A 10,837-nucleotide genomic window follows, 5' to 3' on the forward strand; every position below is an offset into this window, starting at 1 on the left:
AAACTCCACACGCTGACTGGCTTCACAATTTGTGTTTGCTGCTCACAGTCTGGAGGCTGGGAAGTCCAAGAACAAGGTGCCGGCAGATTCGTTCCTGGTGAGGGTCTCTCCCATCACCTTCCCCAGAGCAGCTCTTTCTGCCCACACGTCCTGTCCCCGTGCTTTAGTAAAATCACCTTCTTTCGCCAGTCACCTTCTCTCTGTGTCCCCATGGGGCAGGGACAGAGCTCTGGTCCCCCTTTGTCTCCTCACAGGGGCACTAACCCCATCGTGAGGACTCCAGTCTCACGACTTCATCTAAACCGAATTCCCTCCCAAAGGCCCCACCTCCAAATGCCATCCCCTTGAGGGTTAGGGCTTTAACACGGGAACTGGGGGAGGCACGGGGGTGCGGGGGATAATTCAGTCCATGGTACCAGGGGAGCCAACAGGGAAGACAGCCTGTGCCCTCGACAAGCTCAGAAACTCGTGTCGGGGGAAAGGCACCAGGTTTACGAGAGCAAGGCCGAGGGAGGACGGGAGGACTGGACAAAGGACCAAGCGTGGACTGTCATCATGGACAGAGAGGCCGGTGCAGGCAACACTGGGTGCTTCTGAGGGCCGCTGCTCTCCAGGTCACACACACTTGCCGTTCCCCTTCGGCCATTTCTTCTCCCCTTGAGTCTCTTGTCGTCCCTCCACTCATCCCTCTTTCCCTTCCAACCTTTCCTCCTTCCCACAGCTCTTGGGGTTCCCTAAAAAACAAAGGGATTACTGGCCTCCACTAGACAAGTTGTAACCTTTAAGTCAAATCCACCTAGAAGAGCCTAATAAAATCCATCAAACATAGTTTAGAATCTCCGTTCTTTTTTTTTGTTTGTTTATTTTTGATAGAGAGACAGAGTGTGAGCAGGGGAGGGGCAGAGAGAGAGGGAGACACAGAATCCGAAGCAGGTTCCAGGCTCCGAGCCATCAGCACAGAGCCTGATGCAGGGCTCGAACCCATGAACCGTGAGATCATGACCTGAGCTGAAGTCGGCTACCCAACCGACTGAGCCACCCAGGTGCCCCTATTTTGTTTATTTTTTAGAGAGAGAGAGAGAGAGAGAGAGAGAGACAGAGTGTGAGCAGGGGAGGGGCAGAGAGAGAGGGAGACACAGAATCCGAAGCAGGTTCCAGGCTCCGAGCCATCAGCACAGAGCCTGATGCAGGGCTCGAACCCATGAACCGTGAGATCATGACCTGAGCTGAAGTCGGCTACCCAACCGACTGAGCCACCCAGGTGCCCCTATTTTGTTTATTTTTTAGAGAGAGAGAGAGAGAGAGAGAGAGAGAGAGAGACAGAGTGTGAGCAGGGGAGGGGCAGAGAGAGAGGGAGACACACAATCCGAAGCAGGCTCCAGGCTCTGAGCTGTCAGCACACAGCCCGACACGGGGCTCGAACTCATGAGCCGTGAGATCATGACCTGAGCCAAAGTGGGGCGCTGAACCAACTGAGCCACCCAGGCGCCCCAGATCTCTGTTTGTTTATTGAGCACACTGGAGTCACAAAGACTGACAGTGATGGGGAGGCAGATGGTGAAAACCAAACTTATCCCCAGTAAAGGATCTCACACAGGGCTTGCAAGCCCGGTCAATGTTAGCTATTGATACAATTTCACATGCCCACCTACGAAAGATAATTCTTGAGTATCTCGTGAGTGCTTTTTTTGTTGCTATTATGAATGGAAGTGCTTTTCCTATTTATTATCTGGTTCTGGTTTGTCATTGGAAAATATTCATTATTATGTCCACCTTTTTTGGTTGTTGTTGTTCATTTTATTTCCATGCAGTTTTGAGGTAAAACTTAGCGCATATACAAAGGATAATTTTGTCTCCCTGTCGACAGTTATGACATTTTTTTAAGGTAGGTGTAATTAGGGTTTAATTTTTTTTTTAATGTTTATTTATTTTGAGAGAGCATGCATGAGCAGGGGAGGGGCAGAGAGAGGGAGAGAGAGAGAGAATCCCAAGCAGGCTTCTTGCTGTCAGTGCCGAGCCAGACACGGGGCTCGATCCCACAAACCACGAGATCGTGACCTGAGCCGAAATCAAGAGTCGGACGCTTCACCGAGCCACCCGGGCGCCCCAACAGCTATGCAGGTTTTTGTTTCCAATATTTTTTGTTGTTCCCCACCCCCCCCCCCGCTTTATTGAGATAGAGTTGAAATATGACACTTAAGGTGTACCACGTGTTAATTCACACACTTGTATATTATAACATGATCACCACATACCTCCAGCACGTCACGCAATTACCATTTCCTTTTTGTGGTGAGAATATTCAAGATTTACCGCTTGGCCGTTTTCAAGTACCTAACACACCATTATTAGCTATTATCACTATGCTGTACGTTAGCTCCCAGTAACTTAACCTCATGACTGGAAGTTTATACCCTGTAACCCCATTCCCCGCCCCCCCTCCCAGCCCTGGTAACCACCACTCTGTTTCTATATACGTCTTTTTTGTTTTATTTATTTATTTTGAGAGAGACAAAAACAGTGCAAGTGGGGGAGAGCGAGGAAGACAGAGAATCCCAAGCAACCTCCACACTGTCCGGAGCCTGACTCGGGGCTCGAACCCATGAAATCGTGAGATCACAACCTGAGCCGAAACCAAGAGTCAGATGCTTCATTGACTGAGCCAGTCAGGTGCCCCTCTACTCTCTGTTTCTATGAGTTCAGCATGTTCGTTTCCGTTTTTTTTTTATTCAATTTTTTTTTTTAAGTAGTCTCCATGCCCCACATCAGGCTTGAACTCATGACCCCGAGATCAAGAGTCATGTGCCCTACTGACTGAGCCAGCCAGGCGCCCTGTGAGTTCAACATTTTTAGATTTCACATATAAATGAGAGCACACAGCCTTTGTCATTCTCCGTGTGACCCACTTCACTCAGCAGTGTCTTCCAGGTGCATCCGCGTGGTCACAAAGGGCAGGATTTCTTTCCTTCTCACGGCTGGATAAGATTGTACGGGGGCGCCTGGGTGGCTCAGTGGGTTGCGCATCCGACTTTCGGCTCAGGTCATGATCTCGCGGTTTGTGAGTTCAAGCCCCGCGTCGGGCTCTGCGCTGACCGCTCGGAGCCTGGAGCCTGCTTTGGAGTCTGCGTCTCCCTCTCTCTCTCTGCCCCCTTGCCCCGCTCGTGCTCTGTCTCTCTCTCTCTCAAAAATAAATAAACATTAAAAATTTAAAAAAAAATTCTGCTGTATGTATAACACATGTCTTCATCCGTTCGTCCACTGATGGACCCTTGGGTTGTTTCCATATCTTGGCTATTGCGAATCACGCCGCAGTGACCACGGGTGTGCAGGTATCTCTTCAAGATGCTGTGACTCTGGAGTCACAAAGACTTACAGTGATGGGGAGGCAGATGGTGAAAACTCTGGATCTCTGTTTCCAGTCTTAATGCATTGGCCGGAACTTCAGAAAATTGGATTAAACGGCGATAGGACAGTGAGCCTATAGAGAGGCCAAGAGAAAGCCTAAACAAATACAAACCACCACGGGAATAACAGCGTCAAGTCAAGTGGTGCCTTTCAAAGTGGGGGGTGGGGAGAAAATCGCCGAGGAGGAGCTACAAGGCATCGCTGCCCCACAGAGCCTCACGCCGTGGGACGGGAGCTCTGTCCCCCCTGCCCCCGGTGCACGGAGAGGCTCCCCCTCTTCAGTCGCCCCTTGGAGGCAGGGTGCAGGCACGCTGGGACACCCAGGACAGAGATGGGTCCCTTGTAGGTTTCTGCCTGGAAGGGGAGCTGGAAGAGCCTTGCGAGGCCTCTTAACCCCCAGAGGAGAGAGTCAGGCTGCGCGGGGTGGGATAACGGCCGCCCAGTGTAAGCCCATCCCGCGGGGTGGTGTTCTGGAGGCCTTAACCTCACTCATTCATTCTTTCACATGCAGCGAAGTTTCAGCCCCGTGGTCTCCTTGGGGCTCCCGGATGGTGCCAGACACACGCCCGGCTCAGGACATTTGCACATCCTCCGGCCTCTTCCTGGCGTGCTCCCCCTCCAGGGGTGTGATGACTAACTCTCTCACCCCCTTGTGTTTCACTCAAAGGTCTGGACGCCTCATCTAAGACTTGCCCATCGCGCCTCCCTCCGCTTACACACGTTATGCCCCCCTCTCCTGCTCTTTTTCTCAACAGGTGTAATTATTCCACACGCGGTGTATCCTGTTTACTGGTCCTAATTATCGTTTTGTCCCTCCGCTGGGATATAAGAGCTTCATAAAGGTAGGAATTATCACCTGCTTTTCTCACTGCTGTGTCCCCAGAAGCGTCCCATCTAGGCACAGACAGACGTGGCCACAGGGCTGCAAGGTGGGCGGCGGGGAAGACACCACACAGGTGTGAGTGACGAGCCGGAGGTACGGGCGCGGCCAAGGCGACCACACTCGGAGGCACACCCTTCAAGCAAAGGGCGCAGCCAAGGGCCGAGCTGGGTGCATCAAAGACCAGTGTGGGCTGAGTACATGGCAACCTAGTTTCTGCTGGATAAACAGCTCTCCCGCTTGCTGGCTGCAGCCAGGACCAGAGAAAAGCAGCCCGGTGTGAAAAAGGCCACTCAATGGGGCGCCTGGGTGGCGCAGTCGGTTGAGCGTCCGACTTCAGCCAGGTCACAATCTCACGGTCCGTGAGTTCGAGCCCCGCGTCAGGCTCTGGGCTGATGGCTCGGAGCCTGGAGCCTGTTTCCGATTCTGTGTCTCCCTCTCTCTCTGCCCCTCCCCCGTTCATGCTCTGTCTCTCTCTGTCCCAAAAATAAATAAAAAACGTTGAAAAAAAATTAAAAAAAAAAAAAAAAAAAAGGCCACTCAAGTGGGGCGCCCGGGTGGCTCAGCGGGTTAAGCATCCGGACTTCGGCTGAGGTCATGATCTCACGGTCCGCGGGTTCAAGCCCTGTATCGAGCTCTGTGCTGACAGCTCGGAGCCTGGAGCCCGCTTCGGATTCTGTGTCTCCCCCTCTCTCTGCCCCTTGCCAGCTCACACTCTGTCTCTCTCTCTAACATAAATAAACATTAAAAAAGGGACCTGCTACAGCCAGTCCAGACTGCTCTATGGCAGTGACTCCTCCTCGAGCTCCCCTGACACAGGACATAACCCTTCTCCAGGGGTGTCTGTGAGTTTCAAGTTCCTCCATCACCTGTTTCCTGTGCTTTCATGTCTCACATTTTTAGGTGGTCTGGGTGTGTTTTCGCTTTTAAAAATTCATTCAACTTGTTATTATGGAAATTTTCCAACACACACCGAGGTGGACACAATAACACCAGGAACCACCAAGTACTCACGACCTCCATCCAAAGACCATCCCATCGACCGGCAGCTAATCTTGCTTCACTGATGCCCCAACCGCAGGGGGGGGACGGCTTCCTCCACCCCAATGGCTTCTCTCGGGGGATGGGAGGAGAGTTTAAAACCACTTCACTGAGATGTAATTCACATATCATAAATTTCACCAAGGGGGGCCTGGCTGACTCAGCTGGAAGAGCCTATGACTCTTAATCTCAAGGTCGTGAGTTTGAGCCCCATGTTGGGGGTGGATATTACTAAACATAAATAAATAAAAATGTAAATAAATAAAAACTTTATTTACTTACTTATGGGATTTTCTAAATGAAATCCCCAGGTTGTTTTTTTTTTAATTTTTTTTTAACGTTTATTTATTTTTGAGACAGAGACAGAGCATGAAGGGGGGAGGGGCAGAGAGAGAGGGAGACACAGAATCGGAAACAGGCTCCAGGCTCTGAGCCATCAGCCCAGAGCCTGACGCGGGGCTCGAACTCACGGACCGCGAGATCGTGACCTGAGCTGAAGTCGGACGCTTAACCGACTGTGCCACCCAGGCGCCCCTGTTTTTTTTTTTTTTTTTTAATGTTTATTTAGTTTTTGAGTCGGGGGGGTGGGGTGCGGACAGAGGATCCAAAGTGGGCTCTGTGCAGACAGCAGGGAGCCCAATGTGAGGCTTGAACTCAGGAACCAGGAGATCATGACCTGAGCCGAAGTTGGGACGCCCAGCCAACTGAGCCACCCAGGCGCCCCAATAAAAACTTTAAAAAATATATACACTGAGGGGCGCCTGGGCGTCTCAGTCGGTTGAGCCTCCCGCTCCTCCTTTCGGCTCACGTTGGGTTCCCAGGATCGTGGGATCGAGCCCTGAGTCCGGCTCTGTGCTGAGCACAGAGCCTGCTTGGGAGCCTCTCTCTCTTCCACCCCTCCCCACAGCTCCCGGACCGCATGCACTTTCTCTAAAACACACACACACAAGGTACAATTCAGTGGCTTTACCACCATCCAAGTTTAGAACATTTTCCTCATTCCCAGAAACATTGTAGCCATGCGCCAAGAGAAGTCACCCCCCCCAGGCGCTGCAGCCCCAGGCAAGACACTCAACCACCTCCTGTCCTGCTCTGAACATTTCCTACAACCGTACCATATGTTGCCTTTGCTTCCTGAAGTCTTTCAAAAGCTCAGTGACGCCAGGATTTACTCCAAGGTCAAAAGCTCCAGCACAGTCTAACCTCGGCACCTCCTCCCGCTGGCCGTGTTCACACCCGGACTGAGCATCCCAAGAGTGGTCCCTGCTGGCTCCTCCGCTGCGGGTGTCCCCTGCCTCCCGGTTCCCCCTGCCTCCCAGTTCCTCCGACTGTCCAGGCCTCCGAGGAAAACCTTATTATTTGTCAAAACAGAAACAAAAGCAATGCCCTTAAAAGGAGACAAGCCGCGGCAGGGGGAGGCCCAGGAGGACGAGGCGTCCCAGGCAGCCTCCTCCTCCCCGGTCTGCACAGAACCCAGCACAAACTGGGAAGACTCCCAAGCCGGGGTGTCTGTGGTCTGTCCCCTCCTCCAAAGAAAGCAGGGCTGGGGAGACCGCGTTCCCTGCACGCCGCCCTCCGGCCCCGCGTGTAGCTCCTGTGTTGACTACACCTCGCAGCTGGGGCCTCGCATTAGGAAAGCTTCGAAAAGAGAAATCATCTGCAGAGCGAGGCCAGTGGCATTCTGCTCCCCCAGGGTTAACCGCAGGAACCCGCATCAGGGGAGCCGCACCCCCATCCTCCACCGCTGACCTTCTGGTCCCCTTTCATGGGAATCCTTCTCAGCCAGAGGAAGGAAACACGTCTGACGCAGGTGGAGGTGCCTGGGAAGTGCGAAGCCGCGGGCTCCCCATGAGCCTGTGCTTTTCGGAGGGATGAGAAATGAGGCGAAGAAACTTACATACTGGAGGCAATAGGATAAAACTGAAATCTCTACTTACTCTGTATCTTGCGCTGTGAAAACTGGGTTTCTGTTGGTTTCTGTTTTCTGAAAGTGTCCGGGACCTTTTCATTAACATTGGAAGAGTTGTTTTCATAATTCTAAGACTTTTTTTTGTTTTTTAAGTCACCTCTACCAAGGGCGCCTGGGTGGCTCAGTCGTTGAGCGTCCGACTTCGGCTCAGGTCATGATCTCAAAGTTGTGCAGTTCCTGAGTTCGAGCCCCACGTGGGGCTCTGTGCTGACCCCTCAGAGCCTGGAGCCTGCTTCGGATTCTGCGTCTCCCTCTCTCTCTCAAACATTAAAAGAAAAAAAACTTTTTTTTTAATTTTTTTTAACGTTTATTTATTTTTGAGACAGAGAGAGACAGAGCATGAACGGGGGAGGGTCAGAGAGAGGAAGACACAGAATCTGAAACAGGCTCCAGGCTCTGAGCTGTCAGCACAGAGCCCGACGCGGGGCTCGAACTCACGGACCGCGAGATCGTGACCTGAGCCGAAGTCGGCCGCTTAACCGACTGAGCCACCCAGGCGCCCCGAAAAAAAAAACTCTTAAAAAAATTTTATTACGTTCCCTTCCTTCCCCTAACACATAGGGTAACTTCGCCCATAAGTTGTCGCAGCCGATTCACAGGTGGCAGCAAGGGCAGCTGCCCCTGGCCTGGGGGCGAAGGGGGACCCTAATCCAGCGCACAGACCATCACCACGGCCCCAGCGTCCTGGTCCCTCCACTGAGGAGCGCGGGCCACTCACTGGAGCTCGAGGCGCCTCCCTTCCTTCCGCTGCACGTCTCCGTGGGGATGTTAGGATTAAATTTCTGTACTTGCTCAGCTTCACACAAAGCAATCCCTAGTGTGGGGGCACCGGTCCCCCTGAGGTCCGTCCGCTCCCCTTGCACAGACCCCTGTAGCTGAAGATGCCCCAGCAAAGTCCCTTCCGTCCCCTTTGGGACTCAAGAGCGTCCTTGATGGGGAAGAAATGCCAGCTCCGAAGGGGGTCAGGTCGTCCCTTCTGCAAATCGAGGAGGCAAACGGGTCTGGCAGGAAGAAGAGGTCCCGCGGCCTCTCGCATCCGACCTGCGGAGCCCGAGCCTCAAACCACCAGCCCAGTCCACGCGAAAAGCGCCGCCTTCTGCGCCTGCGCGCCCAGCCCCTGGGGACCTCGTGGGCGCGCACGACCGCGGGGCCGCGCACGACCGCGCTCCCGAGGCTCTGTGAACGCGCAAGCGAGCGCGGCCCCAAAGGGAACCTGCGCCTTATCTCCTCCCCCTGGCGGGAGGCAGCGGAACAACAAGGCTGGAGGGAGACGTTTTGAGGGGCGGGGGTGCCCGCCCTGCGGAGGGCTGAGCTGGAGAAGAGCTTTGACCTCACGCCAGACCTGACCTCGCTGTGCTTCCCAAGGCTTCATTTCCAGTTCAGAACAAGGGAAAAGGGAAGGCACCAACCTTGGGCTCCTCATAGGTGCCAGGCCGTTTGCATGCATGCAGTATCTCATTAAATGTTCCCAACAGCGCCATTGGGTTGTTAGTCCCGGGTCCAGAGAAGAAACTGAGGCCCCATGCAGCTAATTAGTGAGGTGGCCGTAATGCAGGTCTGGGCGCTCCCCGGGCGGAGGGCAGCCCCCCCCCCCCCCCCCCCCCCCCCCCGTGGGGATCCAGACCTGCACTTGCAGAAGGCAGAGCTTCTTTTCCAGCTGAGAAAGCTCTGCAAACATGAGAACACTTTCCACGGTCATTTCTAAAGAAGCTTCGCTTGCTAAGCAGGAGAGCTCTCCAGGTTAGTCCATGTGCCTGGGGCATCGACTTGGAGCTATCGGAGCTCAGGGCCACACCTTCCCAGGTATCTGGAAACATGTTCCTTCTCCAGGGATTGGGGGGGGGGGGGGGGGGGCGGGGTAGCCGAGGTGGAAACGCTCACGGATAAAGCTGTCAGGGATACCGTAGGTTAATGGGCCGCTCCCACCACTGCGCAATTGTTTAAAGCTGAGAGGAGCAGTTTCTACAGCACCCATCTGGTGGCCAGACCTTTAGAGGAGACATTGTCTCCACACGATGCCACAGTCTGCTGGCCTTTGACCTCGGCGGGGGGCGGGGGGGGGGGGCAGGCACTAAAGCCAACCTTAGCAGGCAGCTGGATGTGTTAAGGAAGCAGCACAGAGCGGTGGGGCTATGGGGAGAGACCGAGACCTGGGTGAGGTTAGGGGGGATACTGAAAGCCAGCCTGCCTTGGGTAGGCAGCGTCCCCCAAAATTCTACTGGTACAGGACGCAGGAGCCCAGTGGCACCCAGGGTTTCAGAGAGTTCACATGAAGGGATACATTGGCGGTGTGGGCAGAGTCGGTGATCGGGCAGGAAAGGAGGGTCTCTCGGGATGGCGAGTGGAAGGTCCCCAAGGTCTACCTGCACCGAAATGTCATCAAGTCCCCGCTGACCTTACATCTTCGAGCCAAATTAGAAGCTGGGAATATATAGAAAGGTATGAAGAAGGCTATTTTTTCAAGAAAGTTTTGGGATCTCCAAATGTATTTATTCAAGATCCCGAAACTCCAGGTGAAAAAGCAAAAAGTCCAAATGAGTACCTAACAAAAGGAAAAAGCCTCCCCCCCAGAAAGAAATGAAAAAAAGCGAATGAAATTTCCAAGGAAACCAAGGGTGAAATTGAAGAAATGTCCAAGCTGAGCAGACAAGAAAACTGGCAGATTCTGCCCATGATTCCTAGGGGGGGGAGGGGGGTGGGGAATAGTGGCTCTCAGGTCTTCAGGGGCCAGAAACTGGAGGCAGACACAGGAAATACTCGAGAATACCTAAGGCGAGAAGGGATGCTGGCTTCTAGAAGGAAGGCTGGGGGTGTGAGACACAGTATGGGGTCTGGGCTTCAGTCAAATCGCCTGGGTGGGAATCCTAACGTTTTCTCTTAGGAAGTGTATGACCTTGGGCAGCTCACTAATCGTATTCAAGCCTGTCTTCCCGTCTGAAAAATGGAGACAAATCAGATCGACGTTACAGGGCCGTCTGGCATGGTTATGGAATGTTAGCACGTGTAGCAAATAAGATTGGTGGGCACTTCTCGAAGTAAAATATAAAGTTCATTTTAAAAGACTGATTTGGAAGGACGAGGTGGATACAGACAGTAGATAATACACATTTATATAAGGCAGCTTTAGGGAAAAATAACCCAACTGCATTTTATTATTATTTTTTTTAATTGATGTCTATTTACTTTGAGAAAGAGAAAGCGAGAATATGGGTGGGGTAGGGGCAGCGAGACAGAGAGAGAGAGAGAGAGAGAGAGAGAGAGAGGGAGAGAGGGAGGGAGAGAGAGAGAATCCCAAGCAGGCTCTGGCCATCAGCACAGAGCCTGATGTTGGGGCTCGATCTCAGGAGCTGTGGGATCATGACCTGAGCCGAAATCAAGAGTTGGACGCTTACCCGACTGAGCCACCCAGGCAAACCGACCCAACTGCGTGTTCGAACGGTGAGCTGTCTCTCCCATCTCAGCCCCCACGTGACTTGTCCCAACTGCTCAGCTTGCTCTGACCTGCGGGGAACTTTGTATTCTATCATTTTCTTGCTCACATT

Source organism: Lynx canadensis, chromosome E1, assembly GCF_007474595.2.
Source record: "Lynx canadensis isolate LIC74 chromosome E1, mLynCan4.pri.v2, whole genome shotgun sequence".
In the NCBI taxonomy this organism is placed as follows: domain Eukaryota; kingdom Metazoa; phylum Chordata; class Mammalia; order Carnivora; family Felidae; genus Lynx; species Lynx canadensis.